Source organism: Thalassophryne amazonica, chromosome 12 (assembly GCF_902500255.1).
Source record: "Thalassophryne amazonica chromosome 12, fThaAma1.1, whole genome shotgun sequence".
NCBI lineage: Eukaryota > Metazoa > Chordata > Actinopteri > Batrachoidiformes > Batrachoididae > Thalassophryne > Thalassophryne amazonica.
This window is the reverse complement of record NC_047114.1, coordinates 23,212,653-23,235,949: the sequence shown is the minus strand read 5'-3', so window position 1 is coordinate 23,235,949 and position 23,297 is coordinate 23,212,653.

Below are 23,297 nucleotides of genomic sequence, written 5' to 3'. Positions count from 1 at the left end.
TTGAAAAAGTAATCCAATTACTGATTACTCCTTGAAAAAGTAACTTAGTTACTTTACTGATTACTCAATTGTAAAAGTAACTAAGTTAGATTACTAGTTACTTTCCCCAGCTGCCGACAACAACAACCCTCTGCCACCTCAACATGACAATCAAATCAAATCAATTTTATTTATATAGCGCCAAATCACAACAAACAGTTGCCCCAAGGCGCTTTATATTGTAAGGCACAAGCCATACAATAATTACAGAAAAACCCCAACGGTCAAAACGACCCCCTGTGAGCAAGCACTTGGCGACAGTGGGAAGGAAAAACTCCCTTTTAACAGGAAGAAACCTCCAGCAGAACCAGGCTCAGGGAGGGGCAGTCTTCTGCTGGGACTGGTTAGAGCTGAGGGGAGAGAATCAGGAAAAAGACATGCTGTGGAAGAGAGCAGAGATCAATCACTAATGATTAAATGCAGAGTGGTGCATACAGAGCAAAAAGAGAAAGAAACATTCAGTGCATCATGGGAACCCCCCAGCAGTCTAGGTCTAGAGCAGCATATCTATGGGATGCTTCAGGGTCACCTGATCCAGCCCTAACTATAAGCTTTAGCAAAAAAGGAAAGTTTTAAGCCTAATCTTAAAAGTAGAGAGGGTGTCTGTCTCCCTGATCCAAATTGGGAGCTGGTTCCACAGGAGAGGAGCCTGAAAGCTGAAGGCTCTGCCTCCCATTCTACTCTTAAAAACCCTAGGAACTACAAGTAAGCCTGCAGTCTGAGAGCGAAGCGCTCTATTGGGGTGATATGGTACTATGAGGTCCCTAAGATAAGATGGGACCTGATTATTCAAAACCTTATAAGTAAGAAGCAGAATTTTATATTCTATTCTAGAATTAACAGGAAGCCAATGAAGAGAGGCCAATATGGGTGAAATATGCTCTCTCCTTCTAGTCCCCGTCAATACTCTAGCTGCAGCATTTTGAATTAACTGAAGGCTTTTCAGGGAACTTTTAGGACAACCTGATAATAATGAATTACAATGTAAATCTGAATGTAAAAGCAGGAAATTAGAGGTCATCCATGTCTTTGTCTGTAAGACATTCCTGCAGGTTAACTAATTGGTGTGTGTCCTCTGGCTTCATGGATAGATAAAGCTGGGTATCATCTGCGTAACAATGAAAATTTAAGCAATGCTTTCTAATAATACTGCCTAAGGGAAGCATGTATAAAGTGAATAAAATTGGTCCTAGCACAGAACCTTGTGGAACTCCATAATTAACCTTAGTCTGTGAAGAAGACTCCCCATTTATATGAACAAATTGTAATCTATTAGATAAATATGATTCAAACCACTGCAGCGCAGTGCCTTTAATACCTATGGCATGCTCTAATCTCTGTAATAACATTTTATGGTCAACAGCATCAAAAGCAGCACTGAGGTCTAACAGGACAAGCAGAGAGATGAGTCCACTGTCTAAGGCCATAAGAAGATAATTTGTAACCTTCACTAATGCTGTTTCTGTACTATGATGAATTCTAAAACCTGACTGAAACTCTTCAAATAGACCATTCCTCTGCAGATGATCAGTTAGCTGTTTTACAACTACCCTTTCAAGAATTTTTGAGAGAAAAGGAAGGTTGGAGATTGGCCTATAATTAGCTAAGATAGCTGGGTCAAGTGATGGCTTTTTAAGTAATGGTTTAATTACTGCCACCTTAAAAGCCTGTGGTACATAGCTAACTAATAAAGATAGATTGATCATATTTAAGATTGAAGCATTAATTAATGGTAGGGCTTCCTTGAGCAGCCTGGTAGGAATGGGGTCTAATAGACATGTTGATGGTTTGGAGGAAGTAACTAATGAAAATAACTCAGACAGAACAATCAGAGAGAAAGAGTCTAACCAAATACCAGCATTACTGAAAGCAGACAAAGATAACGATATGACTTTGGGATGGTTATGAGTAATTTTTTTCTCTAACAGTTAAAATTTTATTAGCAAAGAAAGTCATGAAGTCATTACTAGTTAAAGTTAAAGGAATACTCGGCGCAATAGAGCTCTGACTCTTTGTCAGCCTGGCTACAGTGCTGAAAAGAAACCTGGGGTTGTTCTTATTTTCTTCAATTAGTGATGAGTAGTAAGATGTCCTAGCTTTACGGAGGGCTTTTTTATAGAGCAACAGACTCTTTTTCCAGGATAAGTGAAGATCTGCTAAATTAGTGAGACGCCATTTCCTCTCCAACTTATGGGTTATCTGCTTTAAGCTGCGAGTTTGTGAGTTATACCACGGAGTCAGGCACTTCTGATTTAAGGCTCTCTTTTTCAGAGGAGCGACAGCATCCAAAGTTGTGCTCAATGAGGATGTAAAGCTATTGACGAGATAATCTATCTTACTCACAGAGTTTAGGTAGCTACTCTGCACTGTGTTGGTATATGGCATTGGCGAACATAACAATGAAAGAATCATATCCTTAAACCTAGTTAGAGCGCTTTCCGAAAGACTTCTACTGTAATGAAACTTATTCCCCACTGCTGGGTAGTCCATTAAAGTAAATGTAAATGTTATTAAGAAAGGATCAGACAGAAGGGGGTTTTCAGTGAATACTGTTAAGTCTTCAATTTCCATACCATAAGTCAGAACAAGATCTAAAGTATGGTTTAAGTGGTGGGTGGACTCGTTTACATTTTGAGCAAAGCCAATTGAGTCTAATAATAGATTAAATGCAGTGCTGAGGCTGTCATTCTCAGCATCTATGTGGATGTTAAAATCGCCCACTATAATTATCTTATCTGAGCTAAGCACTAAGTCAGACAAAAGGTCTGAAAATTCACAGAGAAACTCACAGTAACAACCAGGTGGACGATAGATAACAACAAATAAAACTGGTTTTTGAGACTTCCAATTTGGATGGACAAGACTAAGAGTCAAGCTTTCAAATGAATTAAAGCTCTGTCTGGGTTTTTGATTAATTAATAAGCTGGAGTGGAAGACTGCTGCTAATCCTCCCCCTCGGCCAGTGCTACGAGCATTCTGACAGTTATTGTGACTCGGGGGTGTTGACTCATTTAAACTAACATATTCATCCTGCTGTAACCAGGTTTCTGTAAGGCAGAATAAATCAATGTGTTGATCAATTATTATATCATTTACTAACAGGGACTTAGAAGAGAGAGACCTAATGTTTAATAAACCACATTTAACTGTTTTAGTCTGTGGTGCAGTTGAAGGTGCTATATTATTTTTCTTTTTGAATTTTTATGCTTAAATAGATTTTTACTGGTTGTTGGTGGTCTGGGAGCAGGCACCGTCTCTACGGGGATGGGGTATTGGAGGGATGGCAGGGGGAGAGAAGCTGCAGAGAGGTATGTAAGACTACAACTCTGCTTCCTGGTCCCAACCCTGGATAGTCACGGTTTGGAGGGTTTAATAAAATTGGCCAGATTTCTAGAAATGAGAGCTGCTCCATCCAAAGTGGGATGGATGCTGTCTCTCCTAACAAGACCAGGTTTTCCCCAGAAGCTTTGCCAATTATCTATGAAGCCCACCTCATTTTTTGGACACCACTCAGACAGCCAGCAATTCAAGGAGAACATGCGGCATGTCACTCCCGGTCTGATTGGGGAGGGGCCCAGAGAAAACTACAGAGTCCGACATTGTTTTTGCAAAGTTACACACCGATTCATTGTTAATTTTAGTGACCTCCGATTGGCGTAACCGGGTGTCATTACTGCCAACGTGAATTACAATCTTACCAAATTTACGCTTAGCCTTAGCCAGCAGTTTCAAATTTCCTTCAATGTCGCTTGCTCTGGCCCCCGGAAGACAATTGACTATGGTTGCTGGTGTTGCTAACTTCACATTTCTCAAAACAGAGTTGCCAATAACCAGAGTTTGTTCCACGGCAGGCGTGTCGCTGAGTGGGGAAAAACGGTTAGAGATGTGAACAGGTTGGTGGTGTATAGGGGGCTTCTGTTTAGGACTACACTTCCTCCTCACAGTCACCCAGCCAGCCTGCTTTCCCGGCTGCTCGGGATCTGCTGGAGGACAGCTAACGGCGGCTAAGCTACCTTGGTCCGCACCAACTACAGGGGCCTGGCTAGCTGTAGGATTTTCCAAGGTGCAGAGCCGAATCTCCAATTTGCCCAGCCTGGCCTCCAAAGCTACACTTATTACAAGTACCATTACTGCTAAAGGAGGCCGAGGAATAACTAAACATTTCACACCCAGAGCAGAAAAGTGCGGGAGAGACAGGAGAAACTGCTGTTGTGTGGGCCGCTGAAGAGGAGGTACTGCTGGCCCACCACCAGAGGGCGCCCTGCTTGAAGTGCGGGCTTCAGGCACGAGAGGGCGCCAGAGCAACCGAGAGTGACAGCTGTCACTCATCAACAGCACCAGCTGTCACTCATCTTCACCTCAAACCACTTCACCATAAAAGCCGGGCAACATCTTCACCTCGCTGCCGAGAAATCATCTACCTGTCAGATAAACCGCTCAGCCTGAGTAAACACAACAGTAGTAACGTCTCTGCCTCTGTGTGTAACATTACTTTTGCAGACGAACCTGTTTGTACGTAAGGAGTAGTCGTGTGTTGGGGAGTTGGCGTACTCCGCTCCTCGGTTGGGGACTACTAAGTATACCAACAGGATCTGCACTTAATTCTGGAATATTGTGATTAAGAGGTGGAGGTGTTTCCCACCCTCTTCTGACTGTTTGCTGGGTGTTCATGCACCCACCATCACCTGTCTGTTCTTCCTGACAGCAGTACCAGATCTGACAGCCGGAGGCAGTGGCCACCTGGGGACTCAGCGCTTGGTGGCTCCGGGGTGCTCCAGATCCGCTGGCAGTGGAAAGCGTGTGGGATCCGGCTCTTCTCTGGACAGGCGTCTTCTATCCTCGAGCCTGCCCACACGTCACCTTGAATTATTGACTGCTGTTCTAAATTGTGTTGTCTGTTGTGCACATTCACAACATTAAATTGTTGTATTTTGGCTTATTCCATTGTCCGTTCATTTACGCCCCCTGTTGTGGGTCCGTGTCCCTACACTTTCACAACAGGATTTCTCGGCCAGCGTCATGGATCCCGAGAGGCGTCAACTATCGAGTGAACCACCAATGGAAACACAGGGTGCACAGGCATTGGCAGGAGGCGTGTTAGGTGAGCTGAAGCAAATCTTAACCGCCTTCACTGCTTGGTTGGACTTGGTGACGGAGCAGAACGTTATACTTAATCGGAGGATGGAGACTCTCACCGCCCAGGTCGAAGCGCGCACACAGGGCGCTGCTGCAGCACCTCCTCCTGCTGACCGAGCACTGAATACAGACATTCCAGTGGTGATTCAACGAACCCCCCCCCCCCCTTCCCCTGAAGCATACATAAGCCCTCCGGAACCGTACGGAGGTTGTGTAGAGACGTGCGCAGACTTCTTGATGCAGTGTTCGCTCGTCTTTGCACAGCGTCCCATCATGTACGCGTCCGATGCCAGCTGGGTAGATTATGTTATGAGCTTATGAGTGCAGCCGAGTATGCAGTCGACTTCCGCATTGCGGCTGCGAGGTCCGGCTGGAATAACGTTGCACTCTGCGCCGCCTTCATAAACGGACTGTCTCCGGTCCTGAAGGAGCACCTGCTGGCTAAGGATGAGCCGCAGTATTTTGACGGGCTTATCGACCTGGTCATACGGTTAGACAACCGGTTAGAAGAACACCGTAGGGAGCGGGGCGAAGGGCGTGGCCGGGCGCGAGCCGTCCCTCTTCCTTCCGGGTCCGAAAGGGTGCCGCCGTCCCCACGCTCCACAGTCGGAGAGCTCCATGTGGCAACAGCTCCCCCTGCTGACGAAGCTATGGACACGAGCAGGGCTAAAGTAAAATCAAATGACAGACAACGGAGGCTGGCTCGCGGAGAATGTTTTTTGTGGCTCGAGTGAGCACATACAAAGAAACTGCCCCAAGAGGTTAAACTTCAACGCCCGCCCTTAGAGACTGGGTTAAGGGTGGGCCATAACATTCACGTGGGGAAATCCCGTAGATCCGCACGCATCCCAGTGACGATCCTGAGTCGGGATCTTACCCTTCACGCCCCAGCACTGGTGGACACGGGGTCGGAAGGAAATCTGCTGGATAGCAAATGGGCTAGGGAGGTAGGGCTCCCTCTAGTGGCTCTACCTTCACCACTGAAGGTACGGGCACTAGATGGCACCCTTCTCCCGTTAATCACACACCAGACACCACCCGTGACTTTGGTGGTGTCTGGGAATCACAGAGAGGAGATTGTGTTCTATGTAACACCCTCTACCTCCCGAGTGATTTTGGGATTTCCATGGATGGTTAAGCACAATCCCCGGATTGATTGGCCGTCTGGGGTAGTGATGCAGTGGAGCGAAACCTGCCACCGGGAATGCTTAGGATCCTCGGTTCCACCCGGTGTGACAGCTAACGAGGAGGTTGAAGTTCCCCCCAATCTGTCGGCGGTGCCTGAGGAGTACCATGATCTTGCTGACGTCTTCAGCAAAGATCTGGCACTCACTCTTCCCCCACACCGTCCGTATGATTCTGCCATTGATTTGATCCCGGGCACTGAGTACCCGTCCAGCAGGTTGTACAATCTCTCACGTCCTGAGCGCGAATCAATGGAGACCTACATCCGGGACTCCTTAGCTGCCGAGTTGATCCGGAACTCCACCTCCCCGATGGGTGCAGGTTTCTTTTTTGTGGGCAAGAAGGACGGCGGACTCCGTCCATGCATTGACTACAGAGGGCTGAACGAAGTCACGGTTCGCAATCGATACCCGCTGCCTCTGTTAGATTCAGTGTTCACGCCCTTGCATGGAGCCCAAATTTTCACCAAGTTGGATCTTAGGAATGTGTATCACCTGGTTCGGATCCGGAAGGGAGACGAGTGGAGGACGGCGTTTAACACCCCGTTAGGTCACTTTGAGTACCTGGTCATGCTGTTCGGCCTCACCAATGCGCCCGCGACGTTCCAAGCGTTGGTTAATGACGTATTGTGGGACTTCCTGCACCGGTTTGTCTTCGTATACCTGGATGATATCCTCATCTTCTCCCCGGATCCTGAGACTCATGTGCAGCATGTACGTCAGGTCCTGCAGCGGTTGTTGGAGAACCGGCTGTTTGTGAAGGGCGAGAAATGCGAGTTCCACTGCACTTCTTTGTCCTTCCTGGGGTTCATAATCTCCTCCAACTCCGTCGCCCCTGATCCAACCAAGGTTGCGGCGGTGAGAGATTGGCCCCAACCGACAAGCTGTAGGAAATTGCAGCAGTTCCTCGGCTTTGCAAATTTCTACCGGAGGTTCATAAAGGGCTATAGCCAGGTAGTTAACCCCCTGACGGCCCTAACCTCCACTAAAGTCCCCTTCACCTGGTCGGATTGGTGCGAAGCCGCGTTTTGGGAGTTGAAACGCCAGTTCTCGACTGCACCCGTTCTGGTGCAGCCCGATCCCAGTCGCCAGTTTGTAGTCGAAGTGGATGCCTCTGACTCAGGGATAGGAGCCGTGCTATCCCAGAGCAGGGAGTCCGATAAGATTCTCCACCCTTGTGCCTATTTTTCCCGTAGGTTGACCCCGGCAGAGCGGAACTATGACGTCGGCAATCAGGAACTCCTAGCGGTGAAAGAGGCTCTTGAGGAGTGGAGACACCTGTTGGAGGGAGCAACGGTACCATTCATGGTTTTCACGGACCATCGGAACCTGGAGTACATCCGGACTGCCAAGCGTCTGAACCCCAGGCAAGCCCGCTGGTCACTGTTCTTCGGGCGTTTTGACTTCCGGATCACCTACTGCCCCCGGACCAAGAACCAGCGATCTGACGCCCTGTCCCGGGTCCACGAAGAGGAAGTCAAGGCCGAGCTGTCAGATCCACCGGAATCCATCATCCCCAAGTCCACTATCGTGGCCACCCTCATCTGGGACGTGGAGAAGACCGTCCGGGAGGCCCTGGCACGGAACCCAGACCCGGGGACCGGCCCAAAGAACAGACTTTACATCCCCCCAGAAGCCAGAGCTGCAGTCCTGGACTTCTGTCATGGTTCCAAGCTCTCCTGTCACCCAGGGGTGCGAAGAACCGTGGCAGTGGTCCGGCAGCACTACTGGTGGGCGTCGATGGAAGTCGACATCTGGGAGTACGTCCAGGCCTGCACCACCTGCGCCAGGGGAAAAGCAGACCACCAACAGGCACAGGGACTCCTCCAGCCTTTACCTGTTCCTCACCGCCCCTGGTCCCACATCGGCCTGGACTTCGTCACGGGCCTCCCGCCGTCCCAGGGCATGACCACCGTCTTCACCATAGTGGACCGGTTCTCCAAGGCGGCCCACTTTGTGGCCCTCCCGAAGCTCCCGACGGCCCAGAAGACTGCAGACCTCCTGGTCCACCATGTTGTACGTCTGCATGGGATTCCATCTGACATCGTCTCAGACCGTGGTCCCCAGTTCTCCTCGCAAGTCTGGAGGAGTTTTTGTAGAGAACTGGGGGCCACTGGGAGCCTCTCGTCCAGGTACCATCCCCAGACGAACGGACAGGCAGAGCGGGCCAACCAGGAATTGGAGCAGGCCCTCCGCTGCGTGACCTCCGCGCACCCAACAGCCTGGAGCAACCATCTGGCCTGGATTGAGTATGCACACAACAGTCAAGTTTCATCTGCCACCGGCCTCTCCCCATTTGAAGTATGTTTGGGGTACCAGCCCCCATTGTTTCCGCTTGTGGAGGGAGAGGTCGGGGTGCCCTCGGTCCAGGCCCATCTGAGGAGGTGCCATTGGGTGTGGCACACTGCCCGCTCTGCCCTACTCAAAGCCCGGATGAGGGCCAAGGCCCATGCAGACTGCCGGCGTTCCCCGGCCCCTGCATACCAGCCCGGGCAGTAGGTTTGGCTGTCAACAAAGGACATCCCGTTACAGGTGGAACCCCAAAAACTGAAAGACCGTTACATTGGCCCATTCTCCATCCTCAAGGTCCTCAGCCCGGCCACAGTGAAGCTGAAGCTGCCAGCTTCACTGCGGATTCACCCAGTCTTCCATGTCTCCCGCATCAAGCCGTACCACACCTCTTCTCTCTGCACTCCCGGACTGGCGCCGCCTCCTGTCCGGATCATCGATGGGGAGCCTGCTTGGACTGTGCGTAGGCTCCTGGACGTCCATCGACGGGGCCGGGGTTTCCAGTATCTGGTGGACTGGGAGGGTTATGGACCCGAAGAGCGCTCGTGGGTGAAGAGGAGCTTCATCCTGGTCCCGGCCCTCCTGGCCGACTTCTACACCCGTCACCCGGACAAGCCTGGTCGAGCGCCTGTTGTGTGGGCCGCTGAAGAGGAGGTACTGCTGGCCCACCACCAGAGGGCGCCCTGCCTGAAGTGCGGGCTTCAGGCACGAGAGGGCGCCGGAGCAACCGGGAGTGACAGCTGTCACTCATCAACAGCACCAGCTGTCACTCATCTTCACCTCAAACCACTTCACCATAAAAGCCGGGCAGCATCTTCACCTCGCTGCCGAGAAATCGTCTACCTATCAGGTAAACCGCTCAGCCTGAGTAAACACAACAGTAGTAACGTCTTTGCTTCTGTGTGTAACATTACTTTTACAGACGAACCTGTTTGTACGTAAGGAGTAGTCGTGTGTTGGGGAGTTGGCGTACTCCGCTCCTCGGTTGGGGACTACTAAGTATACCAACAGGATCTGCACTTAATTCTGGAATATTGTGATTAAGAGGTGGAGGTGTTTCCCACCCTCTTCTGACTGTTTGCTGGGTGTTCACGCACCCACCATCACCTGTCTGTTCTTCCTGCCAGCAGTACCAGATCTGACAGCCGGAGGCAGTGGCCACCTGGGGACTCAGCGCTTGGTGGCTCCGGGGTGCTCCAGATCCGCTGGCAGTGGAAAGCGTGTGGGATCCGGCTCTTCTCTGGACAGGCGTCTTCTATCCTCGAGCCTGCCCACACGTCACCTTGAATTATTGACTGCTGTTCTAAATTGTGTTGTCTGTTGTTCTGTTGTGCACATTCACAACATTAAATTGTTGTATTTTGGCTTATTCCATTGTCCGTTCATTTACGCTCCCTGTTGTGGGTCCGTGTCCCTACACTTTCACAACAGCCGCCATGCTAAACCGGCTAAGAGCTAGTAGCTGCGCTAAGCTAGCGGATTCCTAAAAACACACAAAGTGAATAATGTGTAAATAATTTAGAGGTGATTCAGCAGAGGGAGTGCTTTAGTTAAGGCACGTGAAGATTACACTGTCAAACAAATCGTTATCTTTATCTAGATCAATTGAACTACACAGATTAAACAGCTAACAGATACAGCAAAGCACCGCTGTGCTCCGGAACAGGAAGTGATACAATACCGCAGTGAGAGCCAACCACCATACCATACCATACCATACCCTTTATTTATATAGCACATTTCACAAACACAGTTTCCAAAGTGCTGTACACAAAAAAAACCAAAACAAAAAAAAAAAACACACACAGGACCACACACTCACGCGGTGCTAAAAGCCAAAGCATAAAAATGGGTCTTTAGACAAGACTTAAAACACTCTACAGTGGGGGCTGTTCGGATATTAAGGGGCAAATCATTCCACAGCTGAGGGCCCACCACAGAAAAAGCCCTGTCTCCCGTGGTTTTAAGTCTTGTCACAGGCACCACAAGCTGGAACTGGCCCTCAGGTCACAAAACACGGGGAGGCTGATAAATTCGGATGAGGTCCGAAATGTACGTTGGGGCCAGTCCATTCAAAGCTTTAAAAAAAAAACAATAAAATCCTAAAATCAACTCTAAAATGAACTGGAAGCCAGTGCAGAGACACCAGAAGTGGAGTAATGTGCTCTCGCCTTCTGCTCCCAGTTAAAAGACGCGCAGCAGAATTCTGGATCAACTGTAAGCGAGAAAGTGCATTTTGGCTGATGCCGATAAAAAGTGCATTACAGTAGTCTAAACGAGAGGACACAAAAGCATGCACGACTTGTTCAAAGGCATTGAAAGATAAAAAAGGTTTAACTTCGGATAAAGGACGCAAATGATAAAATCCAGATTTGACAACGGCGTTTACCTGCTTGTCAAATTTAAAATCTTTGTCAATAATGATGCCGAGGTTGGTGACAGACTGTTTCATGTACTGTTTAAGAGGGCCCAGGTCCGAGAGGGGGTCAATCTTTCCAAATAAAATGACCTCTGTTTTATCCTCATTTAGACTTAAAAAGTTGTTGGCCAACCAAGCCTTGACGTCACTCAAACAATTCAAAAGAGGCGCCAAAGGGGCAGAAGCAAGTTTTTTGAGTGGCAGGTAAATCTGGCAGTCATCTGCGTAAAAATGATATTGTAAGCCATGATTTTTAAAGATGTGACTCAGTGTGTGGAGGTAGAGGGCAAAAAGAACAGGCGCTAGAATCTTGCTTGGCACCAGTTTGCCAAAACTCACTTTATAGTCACCCTTTCTTGACTTCAATGAAAATAAATACTTGTTTTATAAAAAGTAAAATAAAGACCTCTTTCTTGACCTCATATTTAACTGTTGACAGCACTTTAACAGTAAAACTTGCAATTTCTAACCTATATTGTTTATAAATGTAACTATTAAATTCTTTCTAACATTTTTCTAACATTTAAATTCTCTCTAAACATTTTACTTGTCGAAATTATTATTATTATAAGTAGTATTAGTAGTTGTAGCAAAAAAGGCTTCAAAACTGGACCTTTAATCTAGGGGTGTTATGGTGGGGGCATCCTTGCCCCACGCCCCCATTCCGTCTGGATTCGCCTCTGATTTGGCATTTGAGCACAAAGAATGGATAACATTTATTTATGCAGAAAACATGACCAGATTTACAGATAAGAAAGTTTTATTGCGTTTTCACATCATGTGGTCCTCAGAAAGAGAGTTTAGGTGCATTTGAGTGGGAAATAGTGTTAGTTGTTGACGCGTCATGGAGGATCAGCTGTTTTTAACAAGCAGATACAGAGCGGCTCAGCTCAGAATTCTAAATAAAGGAGAAAAAAAGCATAAAAATGTCTTTGTAAAGCTCAGTGCAGGTGTGCTGTTGTCACCGTGCTTTAAGAGGTGAGGACAAGTCGTAGCTGCTGCAGAAAACCGCGGATGAAAAGCTCACAGCTCGCTTAAAGTGGGCAGTTCAGTCGAACCCCGACCCCCTGCACACGGACCAAGTTTAATGCTGCTATCGACCCACAATGCAAAATAATAGTAACGCACAGTGACTTGGAGAAGTAACTTTAATGTGATTACTGATTTGGAAAGATTAACGCATTAGATTACTCGTTACTAATTTGTGTCCATAATATCTTTGTTAAAATATCAATGTGTTCTGAACTTACACGATCAGTGATCAGGAAGAGAAAAGACAAAGAAACATTGTCCCTATTTTGTGCCAAAATATGGGACAATTGCTAAATTTTGTTCCAACAAATTTACAGCATTCATTTTTTAGCAAAACATTTTGATTAGTTTTCAAATGTTGCCTCAATCGTCAAAGCCTTATTAAGTGAATTTAATTTTCTAGGTTTGTTGAAAAATAACTTAAAGCCTCCATTCAGCTGGGCCATATGACAAAGAATATAATCATTTTTCCCCCATATTGATACATAATGTAACTGAAGCCTGAAGAAACCATGTCAGATTGAAAAATCGATGTCAAATTAAAATAATGTCATGTTGTAGTAACACTCTCAAAGCATTTTGTATTTTAACAATGATTTGGTACCAGTGTCAGAGACGAGGAATAAAACTTTGAAGCTCTGATTTTGTGCCAAACATCAGGGAGACTCCCCCTGATATAGATCTGGCAGAGATAGATGTACATACAGTACAGTACACTGAACAGTAAAGTACATTCAGTAGCAGAAAAACAGCCATAGATCACAGAAAAATCCTACAGCAATAAAATGCAGTGTATGTAGCCTAGCGGTGGGCCATGTAGCCTCAAAATGAGCCATTAGACTCTATAACTCCTCCCTGTGAAACTCATAAGCATAACTGCTGTTCCCTCTCTGTCTCACTGCGTCTCATCAGTCCTTTTTATGCTCCTCAAATGTCCAAAAATAACATGTCTGCAGCTGATCACATGTCCAAGAACTCTTCCACTCTCAAAATATGCAATAAATCATTTGTATGTGTGATACTATCAACACTATCAGGTGTGATAATTCACCCTCAGTGTTAAAGAGGTTTTTAAAGTCCTCTTATCCAGACAGATCTATATTATGTTCATCTAATATGGTTATTTTTATTATAGGGCAGCCGGGGTGGGGGGTGTTAGTGTGCTTGCTTCCAAACCAGAAGGTCACAGGTTCAACACCACCCATGCCCATTCACCATATCATGTGGAGTTGTGTCAGGAAGGGCATCCAGTGTAAAACTTGTGCCAAATCAACATGCAGATACATATCAGATCCACTGTGACAACCCTGAGCTGAAAGAAGTTATGACGGTTATTTTTCTTATCCAGTATCCTGCTCTTCATGTCAACTTATATCTCTATCTGTGCAGTTTGAACATCAGCAGATTCCTTTGGGATAAATTAAATCTTCTGACTATAACTGGTTATCAGGGTGCTGCGATTTAAAGTGTTTCTTCAACAAAGTGAACAAAAGTTTGATAAATGATGTTTTTTATGTTCAGAGGTTTCCATCACTGTGATTTAGAATCTTTGAGTGAAACCATGGTGTTGTGCTCAGAGTTAAGCAGTTTTGAGTCAATATGTTGATACATGAGTTTCAGATTTTATGAATTGGGTGCCTAGTTACTTTTTTGTGTGTGTATAAATTGAGGAAAAACTGTAATTGATAGAATCGATTGATCGGCTTCATCAGTCCATCACCAAGATGAACTGACCTTCATTTATCATCATAAAGCAGTTTGTCTTATTTTCCTGACATTAACAGCTATCATTTCGATGTGGTGGAGTTTGTCTGAAATAAAGTTTAGTGGACAAACCTGCTCTGGATCAGCGAACTTCAGACTTGAAAACAGCATCCAGCACGTTGACTATTTTCTTTTCTTTAAATCCACTAGTTTCTTCTTGCTGCTCTGCGATGTGTTTATTTCTACCAACTCAAATATCTCGGCATTAGCAGCAGTAAGCCGCTGTTCCACCTTCTCGCACTAACTTCGCCTTTTCCGGTTTACTGTTGACTTCTGTGCTTCTGGAGCTCTTCAAAAACATACTCAAGAATCACAGAGCGACTTTTTATCTGTTCCAAGAAGAGTTTCCAACGTCTCCAGCTAAATAGCTTTAGCCTTTGGCTCCAACAGGAAAGTTCTTCGTTTCGGTTGAATGGGATTGACGATATTATAGTTGAATTACCGCCCCCTGATGGACGGGAAGATGGACAACATTTGCAGAGATGAATAAATGAATGCAAAAAAAAAAACAAAAAACCAAACAAACAAACAACTATTCTGCCAGTCCTGTACTTCAAGAATGTTTAACTGTTGGATTCTTGAATGTGCTCTTCACACTGCTGCCATTGTCAGAGTGCAGCAGATAATCAGTGAATGATTGACTTTGCTCCTGTAAGCAGTTTTCCTGCCAGTCACGGAAACTGAAGGCTGTGAGCGAGTTTGTTACTCAGTTATATTAAGACAGTATTCCAGTGCTTTTATGATGCAACGTCAACAGGTTACGGGCAGCTTTTTTCAGGTGGGGCACTCAAAGTGGAAACAATTACTTTGCTTAAATTTTACAGTTACACACTATTTTTGTTTGATACATTAACCCTTATCTTGTAAGGAAGGTGATATTGTCAACATTAAAATTCTGACAGACATCTCCCATTGTTTACAATATTCTCAACATTTGGCTTTTGGGTGATTCTTTAACTACAGGCACTATTGGCCTTGTAAATGTAATTTCCACCACACCATTGCCTTACAATATAAAGTGCCTTGGGGCAACTGTTTGTTGTGATTTGGCGCTATATACATGTGCTCTGATGTCACTGTTTATCTCCATAGAAACTACCCAAACAATCTTTCATACAAACTGTTTAAATGGACATTACAGTGTTGTGGTGGAAATTACGGCAATAGTGTGGGACCACTACATTTTGTTTAAAAAAATCACAACAGTTGTATGACATTGAATACCCCAATTATGTTTTGATTATTTTACTGATATTTTATTCAGAGATATTTTAAAACATTAGAAAAAATGTTTTTTTACCATTCATTTTTATCATTGAAGATCAAAAGTCTGGGTGTGGGACAAGCACAAAACGGCAATATTTGCATATAATGATGCTGAAAAAGGTGAAAAAGTCATCATAGACTACTAGAACAAATTTCTTAACACACTTTCATTGTAAAGATAACTATAAAACTGTGAAATTTCCCCTTTTTTTCTGTTTTTCACACAATATGATCAAAGGACATAATAAGTGCCCGTAGTCTAAGAATCACCCTAAAGTGTTCCCTTTCGAGGGCGGAAGGCCAGTCACAAAATCTACTGTAATATGTGACCACGGGTGTGTTGGGATTGATAATGGAAGGAGCTCACCCACAGGTGGATGAATTATGCATGTCGCAAGTTTTACAGGCATTAACATATTCCATAATATCTCGGAGCACATGAGGCCACCAGTACATTTGTTGTACCATGTACGCGGTCTTTTTGATGCATGGGTGGCAAGAGAAGCGACTGTCATGACTCCCTTTAATAACCTCTCCCCTAAGGGTATCCGGAACATACAGTTTCCCTACCGGGCATCCCGGAGGTTTAGGCGTATTACGTGTGGCGGATGTCCCACGTGATGGCTGACACAAAGCAAGAATGACACTGGGCTCAGTGGCCACGTTCGCGGCATCCCCTTGCCTAGATAGCGTGTCTGATTTGCCGTTTTTTGGAACCCGGTTGCTAAGACAAAACGAAGTTAAAATGGCTAAAAAATATAGCCCATCTAGCCTGTCGTGCATTTAAACGTTTCCCGGTGCGGAGGTATTCTAGGTTTTCATGCTGTGTCCAGACCAGAAACGACATTTCTTCCCCCTCCAGCCAATGGCGCCACTCCTCCAAGGCCACCTTAACCGCTAACAGTTCCCGGCCTCCAATGTTGTAATTGCATTCCACAGCAGTAAGCTGCTTGGATAAAAAAAAGGCACAGGGATGCAGCCTCTTATCAGCAGGATTCATCTGTGACAAAACTGCTCCAACGCCTCGTTGAATGGTATGTTCCAGCTTTCACCTCATGAAATATTCATACCATTGAGCTCATAAACATTCATTATTTGTATAATATATATTATATTCTATTTCTTGATCATTGATGTCAATTAAACTCGAGATAACTTTGGTACTTGAAAATGTTCATATATCCAACCCCTAACCTGTCTAAAGAAATCTGGCTTTAAAAGTGATGATTTAGTTGTGTTCTACCAAAGACCGTCCATAATAGGGTGATTCTTTAACTACGAGCACTATTGGCCTTGTAAATGTAATTTTCACCACACCATTGCCTTACAATATAAAGTGCCTTGGGGCAACTGTTTGTTGTGATTTGGTGCTATATACATGTGCTCTGATGTCACTGTTTATCTCCATAGAAACTACCCAAACAATCTTTCATACAAACTGTTTAAATGGACATTACAGTGTTGTGGTGGAAATTACGGCAATAGTGTGGGACCACTACATTTTGTTTAAAAAAATCACAACAGTTGTATGACATTGAATACCCCAATTATGTTTTGATTATTTTACTGATATTTTATTCAGAGATATTTTAAAACATTAGAAAAAATGTTTTTTTACCATTCATTTTTATCATTGAAGATCAAAAGTCTGGGTGTGGGACAAGCACAAAACGGCAATATTTGCATATAATGATGCTGAAAAAGGTGAAAAAGTCATCATAGACTACTAGAACAAATTTCTTAACACACTTTCATTGTAAAGATAACTATAAAACTGTGAAATTTCCCCTTTTTTTCTGTTTTTCACACAATATGATCAAAGGACATAATAAGTGCCCGTAGTCTAAGAATCACCCTAAAGTGTTCCCTTTCGAGGGCGGAAGGCCAGTCACAAAATCTACTGTAATATGTGACCACGGGTGTGTTGGGATTGATAATGGAAGGAGCTCACCCACAGGTGGATGAATTATGCATGTCGCAAGTTTTACAGGCATTAACATATTCCATAATATCTCGGAGCACATGAGGCCACCAGTACATTTGTTGTACCATGTACGCGGTCTTTTTGATGCATGGGTGGCAAGAGAAGCGACTGTCATGACTCCCTTTAATAACCTCTCCCCTAAGGGTATCCGGAACATACAGTTTCCCTACCGGGCATCCCGGAGGTTTAGGCGTATTACTTGTGGCGGATGTCCCACGTGATGGCTGACACAAAGCAAGAATGACACTGGGCTCAGTGGCCACGTTCGCGGCATCCCCTTGCCTAGATAGCGTGTCTGATTTGCCGTTTTTGGAACCCGGTTGCTAAGACAAAACGAAGTTAAAATGGCTAAAAAATATAGCCCATCTAGCCTGTCGTGCATTTAAACGTTTCCCGGTGCGGAGGTATTCTAGGTTTTCATGCTGTGTCCAGACCAGAAACGACATTTCTTCCCCCTCCAGCCAATGGCGCCACTCCTCCAAGGCCACCTTAACCGCTAACAGTTCCCGGCCTCCAATGTTGTAATTGCATTCCACAGCAGTAAGCTGCTTGGATAAAAAAAAGGCACAGGGATGCAGCCTCTTATCAGCAGGATTCATCTGTGACAAAACTGCTCCAACGCCTCGTTGAATGGTATGTTCCAGCTTTCACCTCATGAAATATTCATACCATTGAGCTCATAAACATTCATTATTTGTATAATATATATTATATTCTATTTCTTGATCATTGATGTCAATTAAACTCGAGATAACTTTGGTACTTGAAAATGTTCATATATCCAACCCCTAACCTGTCTAAAGAAATCTGGCTTTAAAAGTGATGATTTAGTTGTGTTCTACCAAAGACCGTCCATAATAGGGTGATTCTTTAACTACGAGCACTATTGGCCTTGTAAATGTAATTTTCACCACACCATTGCCTTACAATATAAAGTGCCTTGGGGCAACTGTTTGTTGTGATTTGGTGCTATATACATGTGCTCTGATGTCACTGTTTATCTCCATAGAAACTACCCAAACAATCTTTCATACAAACTGTTTAAAGGGACATTACAGTGCTGTGGTGGAAATTATGGCAATAGTGTGGGACAACTATATTTTGTTTAAAAAAAATCACAACAGTTGTATGACATTGAATACCCCAATGATGTTTTGATTATTTTACTGATATTTTATTCAGAGATATTTTAAAACATTAGAAAAAATGTTTTTTTACCATTCATTTTTATCAATGAAGATCAAAAGTCTGGGTGTGGGACAAGCACAAAATGGCAATATTTGCATATAATGATGCTGAAAAAAGGTGAAAAAGTCATCATAGACTACTAGAACAAATTTCTAACACACTTTCATTGTAAAGATAACTATAAAAGTGTGAAATTTCCCCTTTTTTCTGTTTTTCATACAATATGATCAAAGGACATACTAAGTGCCCGTAGTCCAAGAATCACCCAAATATGTTCATGCCCAAGGGACGGAGTACAAATATAACTCAGTATATTACCTGAAAGTGAACCAACAAACAAGAAATACAGCAAACAGCAGGATAATCAATTTATTAATTCAAACAAAAACTAAACTATATTTCACATTCAGAAATAAATGTCCTTAAACAGTTTTTGTCCCATTTTAGGGCCCCTTCACACATAACACGTAAAACGCAGAAACCAGAAGAAAATCCGTGAACCAAAAACGAGATGGGGAACCACGAAACATTCCACCTGCTGTCGGGAGGGACACATGGTCGAACAGTACGTGTTGCACCACATCGTGCCGCTGCTGTGGAGAATAAATAAATAAATAAAAACCACACACCATTAAAAAATACCGCAATTTACTGAATCCCTATTATCGAATGGGCAATACAAGTATGAACCTTCTGTTCCTCTGTAGATGACCCATGGTCATAGACGTACAGTCATAAAATGACATGAATGAAGCAGTACGCACTTATGTCCACATCTGCTGGCCTGGTGTGTCCAGCGGGCAGCGCACTGAAGGATAGACACCACGTCATTATGGACCAGAGCTGACGTGCATGATGTGACATTCAGATCAGCAGCTGAGTGTTCACATTATCAGACGGTCCATTGCACCTGGCACAGCCTGCCAGTGTGCGCACTGAGCGGCCACTCCAGCCCGTGGCAAAGGCATTCCGTTTTTATGTATTTCCATGTGAGGACAGCACGCGCCTCACAGCGTAGAGTTGTAAGGGCATGTCCTTCAAAACACAGTACGTGTTCTCCAGCTGTGACTGGAGGAAAAGAAGCATTTTGGGTGAATTTTATTGTTTTACAAACAAACAGTATTTGCTTGCAACAAAATTGAAAATTTTGTGAGAAAGAATTGTGAACACTGTTTAAATGAATCAAACAATCTGAATCAAAAGCCATCAAACATGAAAGAAAAATTACTTTTCATATTCATATTTCCACAAAGATTAATTGTGAAAAGTGTTTAGATGAAGTTAAAAAAAAAACATTTGGGTGAATTTCAGTTAGGATTAGCTCCATATTTTCCGCTAAAATTTAAAATTTCAACAATCACAGAATCATCAGCATACAGCAGGACTTCAGACACAGATGCCATTTCACACCTTGACTACTGCAACACCTTGCTGACAAGTTAACAACCATGAACATCCAAACACATCACACCTTCACACAACCTTTTAGTCCAAATCTTCTGATACACTGATGGCTACTGTAGTTTTTATTAAATTCCAGTTCGATTTCTTTTTAATATAATGCGATGGGCCCCAGACCTAGGGTCTATATTTGCACCCTAAACACTGCTGGCACTGTATCTGAAGGCTGTCTTCAAGATGGTGACCATTCCCTTAATTGTTGACAACAGCACATCATGGGCACTTGGGTGAATAGGGATTGCCTTAAAGTATTCTTCAGGTTCTTCTTCATAAGGCCGGGTGCCCCACCACAACTTACATCTATTTCTTTCAATGACCATGTTGTTCACAGGTCATTTTTAAGGTCTTGGTATTTTTGTGATCCCCCCCTTTCAGCTCTATTGTGACCATAGTCATTGGGGACTGTTCCATCAATTATTTTGGCTGTTTTTTCTTGCTTATTCCAAATATCAGGTTTTATTGCACCTCCTTTGATATGGCTGCTGCACTTCTATCATGTCTTTCCAGCTGTTTATCTCAGCTGCTTTTCAGATAACTTTGAAAACCATCATCGGGCCAATTAACTTTCGATAAACTTTGGTCCGATCGCTAACATATTTTTGCAGGTGAAGTAATTTCGGACAAGTTATTTAAATTAACATGACTTCTGAAGTTTTATAAAGTGAAAATATCAGCTATATGTTTTAGTTTTAAAGTACTGCACTAATTTTGAAGGTTTTAGTGTGGACATGTTGTGTCCAGGTGCATTATGGGTACTCTCAGTACAGTCACGACAGGAGAAATGCATTTGAGACGCTCTGATCAGGCTCCACACAGACAACAGCATTAAACTCTTTCTATATTGTCCCTAAAACTCTCGTGAATATATTCTCTGGGTTTACAGACGTTGTTATTGTGTTTGTTTTATGTAAAAACACCAGAAGCACTTTAGGTTGCTTCTCCATTATTTCAATTGGAATCGCTTCCTGGTTGCTCTACGGTCTCTACTGCCATCTACTGGCCAGTAGTGTTCATGGCAGTATTCACCCTAAGTATTGAGATATCCCATAATCCTTTGCGTGCCTGAGAGTTGTTGCTGCCTCTTGCTGCAGCTAAAGAAATAAAAATGTACATTTTGGTTGTATAATGTTCATTTACAATTGTCATCGTGGATTCTGTTGTTTAAACCACAGCAACTCTCTGGCGCTCCAAAGGAAAAAAAAAAAACTGGTACACAAAGGATTATGGGTTAGGGTCTGAGCATCTGGGCATCAGTAGATGGCAGTGTTCTATGCATTTTGACCCCGGTTATATCAGATGGTTGTCTAATCACAACTTGACTTTTGGCTTTTGTAAATGGCTTTTTTTTTTTTTTTTTTTTTTTTTACATATGAATAAAATGGCATAGTTTACAAAAGCACATTTATATGTAAACACCAACACACACGTCACATTAACGTGTTGGTTTTTACATAGAATGAATGAGTCAACGACTCAGTGTTAGTGGAGGCTCATTTACCCATAATCCCATTGGCATCTGTCTGTGTTTGCTACAAAACTTCAGAATTAGTGCATTATTTAAAATTAAAAGATACGTGTTATATTTTAGGGCAGCATGGTGGCTTAGTGGTTAGCACTGTTGCCTCACAGCGAGAAGGTCATGGGTTCAATTCCCGTGTGTGGCCTTTCTGTGTGGAGTTTGCATGTTCTCCTCGTGTTTGTGTGGGTTTCCTCCCACATCCAAAGGCATGCGGGTTAGGTGGACTGGAATCTTTAAATTGTCCTTAGGTGTGCGAGTGGGTGTAAATGTGTTTGTTTGTTTGTGACCCTATGACAGACTGGCCTCCTGTCCTGGGAGTACCCCACCTTGTGCTCTACGACTGCTGGGATTGGCTCCACCCGCGACCCTTAATTGGACTAAGCGGTTGAAGATGAGTGTGTGTGTTATATTTTAAATTTGTACAAATGACAGAATTCACATTAATGGAGTTATTCTATCCAAATTAATCTGATTTTAAATCAAAACCATAAGTCAAAACGGCTTTATTTTTCAAGACCTCTGCCTCACGATGGCACAGCTATAACATGTTAAGGAATAATGTGTGTGTGTGTTTGTGTGTGGTTCCTCTCAACTGCTTCACTGCAGCAAAATATGTAGTAAACATGATCTTCCAGCAGTGGCCAAGGCACATAAAGACAAAAGTGCTGACTTATTATTTGGGTTTGTGGTCGACTTTGATACTACCAGACGCGATCGTGGTGTTAAAACTCAAAATCAGCTTGTTAGTAGTTTACTGAAAGTTATCGGTTAGCTGTAGCTTCTGATACATTTTTCGGTGGTTTATTGGTTTAGCTTTATAAAAGATAACTTTTCAGTTAGCTGATTAGCTGTTATCGAAGTTAACTTTTTGGTTAGCTGTGCCAACCACTGATCCTCCTTCAATTTGATCAGTTTAGGTTACTCCTACATATCCATTTTTCTTGTTTCCTCAATATTGTTGGCTAATTCTTCGTCTAATTCCCACTGCTTTGGGTCTGAATACACCTGTGTATTGTTTTGTGGTTGGGGTGGTGAGTGACACATGATTTATTTGGGGTGGTGAATAACTCCTACTTCTTTTGTGAGAAGCTGAGTGGTTTTGGAGTTCTTTACCAAATATGTGTTTGGCTGATGAGGGTTATTTTTGGTGATGCAATGGTCCGTGTGAGAGGACATACGTTGTCCTTGATCATTTGTTCAATGTCATCTTGCTTTGCTTGTATTTCCTCATCTGTGAAGTGTTTTTTGTGTGACAAAATTGTCTTTGGGTGGTGAGTTGCCCTCTTGGCATGTCTTTCTTACTTGGGCAGTGGTGGTGGAATATCTTCCGCAATTCTCTACATCTTGCTTTCTGGCTGGTGTATTTTCACTTTGGCATATTCTGCTCTATTTTTTAAGAGCAGTACCCACTCTTCCTTCCTATTCCACTGACTCCTTTCAAACTCTACCTGTTTCCCTTCCTCTAGCTACTGGTGATCATTCATCGCTTTTTCTTGGGCTTCTTCCTTTATAACTTTTTTTTTCTGCTATTAAATGTTTTGGTATTTAAGAGGCACTTGAGTGTAGTTTTGCGGTTGTGGTGTCTTCTTTCTTCTCTGCTGATAGAGCCAATTCTTTATCCTTTCCTCAAATACTGTCTTTTTTTTCCCCCTGCCCCAATTGTCATATCTTGTGTAAGGCAGTGTCAGATCTTTATCTTCTCCTCAGTGGACCAATTTACAGTGTTGTAGTTTGGGTCGTTTCTTTTAGACCTTTGAGGCTGTTGTTGCTGCGGTCCAGCATCAGTACTTTGGTGACCTGGTGGGCTATCCAGCTGAGTGCTGGCAGAGGAGAGACATCTCTCTGCAGCACTGGTAGAAGTTGTATGAATTCTCAAGTGTCTATTCAAGTTGCTGGTTCGTCTAAATCTTTTACCGCACTCAGAACAGCCAAATGGTTTTTGTCCCGTATGAATAATCATGTGTTTAATTAGAGTGCACTTTTGTGCAAATCTTTGACCACATTCAGAACAGGAAA